This window comes from Halictus rubicundus, chromosome 14 (assembly GCF_050948215.1).
Source record: "Halictus rubicundus isolate RS-2024b chromosome 14, iyHalRubi1_principal, whole genome shotgun sequence".
NCBI lineage: Eukaryota > Metazoa > Arthropoda > Insecta > Hymenoptera > Halictidae > Halictus > Halictus rubicundus.
In genome coordinates this window covers 6,206,826-6,208,736 of record NC_135162.1, presented here as the reverse complement: position 1 = coordinate 6,208,736, position 1,911 = coordinate 6,206,826, and the positions used below count along the sequence as shown (strand labels likewise).

General features: G+C 41.2%; 1 long non-coding RNA gene across 1 annotated transcript; it reads right to left on the bottom strand.

The window, feature by feature from the left end:
• Nucleotides 1-982: 982 nt before the first annotated feature.
• Nucleotides 983-1,629, bottom strand: LOC143360784 (uncharacterized). The gene is made up of 2 exons (XR_013083345.1): nucleotides 1,487-1,629; nucleotides 983-1,391 (listed from the first exon to the last, which is right to left on the bottom strand). It is a non-coding gene; the product is annotated as an uncharacterized LOC143360784 (long non-coding RNA).
• Nucleotides 1,630-1,911: the final 282 nt, after the last annotated feature.

Sequence of the window (1,911 nt, the reverse complement as noted above, 5' to 3'; positions counted from 1 at the left end):
CTCGAATTATTAATCCATCTTTTATGTCGCGCTATTAATCTCCGCGGCATAATTTGTCGCGCGTCTCGTGGAAAACTCAGCTGTATCAATTAACCCTCATTTCTGACTGACACCGATGTGTCACTAATACAGTGAGCTCTCGATGTATGTCATCAACACGAGTATTGTCAGCGTCCCGTATCGTCCAGGAGACATGTTTACACTCCTCGGCGTCCGAGGCTTCTCGAGCTTCGGGGTATACCTCGCGGTAGTGGGGATAATTCCGCGACATTTATCATCCAGGCCTTGGCGACATATACAGAGAAATCACTGTAGGGTAATTTCGAGAGAGGCGCACCATAGGGTGAGATGCACCAGTTTTTATTGTGGCAATACTGAACGATTCTCAACTGTTTTTCTGTTTTCATTTTAACGTTTGTAAATAATCTCTTATCTATATATAATATATTATATTATATATAGACTGCGGATTTTATGCATTTATGACATAAATGGGTAGATGTAATTCAAAACAGTAACAAGATTTAAAAAGTTTAACAATTTCGATACACAATCTTTAACATACAAAAATTATTAATGAGCAAAATTAATTTTTACTTAGCTTCTGTGGATTGCAATTGACGTATAAAAATTTTATTTTGCATGAAGATCCGCAGTCTGGTTGTATATTATAACCATGTTATTTTGATTTAAATAAACAATTAAACTATGCCTGCCTATACTTTCAATTATTTTCAATAAAATCTTTATAAACAGAGAACAAAATGTGGTGCATCTCTCCCCAAATTACCCTATATTTTTACCCCAGTTTTAGTCCGATATAAGGCGATGGCTCGGGACCGGCTTTCGTCGTATTTCGGATGAAGAAGATTTTCATATTTCGAAATAAAAAGCGAGGTCTTATATCGGATTAAAATTGTACACATTGACGAATGACTCCATACTGAGCACACTGAGGGTTAATTATTAGTTGGCGGGATTTTATGCTTTTGTGAGAAAGATGAAGTATAAAACGGGGGAAACAAATTCAAGATATTGTTATGAAAAGATGACCGAGAGTAGGAAGAATTTTTCAAAAAATCGTTTCGCAGATACGGTCTCACTCGCGCTCGCAATTATTTTTTTTTTCTTTCTTTAGATTTTCATGGAAAGCGATTTTTGGCAACTGCTCGGAAAAACCAGTGACGTCGTCGACGGCCTCGGACATCTCGCACGGCGCCAAGGACGTCACGACCAGGATATTATCCTTGAATAAGGGCCGGCGAATGTGCTCGTACCACAGATCCTTGCCGCGATTATCGGAAAAACGATCTCCGTCTGACGTGTGATGGCTTTATGAGAGCCGATCCGTATTCTTTTCTTCATCCCTCTCCTGTCCCCTCCCTCTCTTCCTATAGTGGAATGAGAAACACGATCAAGGGAAATTGCGGAGATTACAAATAACGGCTGAACGTAAATAGTATCCCGGCGGGAAGATGATAGGAACCTTCAGAGCCTCGGATTAATAGATCAGTTTCGTAGGGCAGCTGCGGGGGTGCTTGAATCAACCTACCACCGATGAGTTTCACGGAATCTTCTAAATCCCGGTCACCACCATTGTTGATTAACATACCGCCGGAAATCCCTATGCAAAACAAACATTGCCCATAATACAGTCATTTCTCGATATATGTCAACCCGACATATATCGAGACACACCCGAGCCGCGTTATACATATTTGCACTCCTCGGCGTCCGAGGCCCTTCACGGGGTACACCCCGCGGTAGTGGGGATAATTCCGCGACATTTATCATGCAGGCCGCGGCGACATATACAGAGAAACCACTGTACCGTTTAAAATGAACCCGGAGAAAAATTCCCGAGGCAATCAATGTATAAGGTCGCATTCGACTTTTCAACAAAAGCCAAAT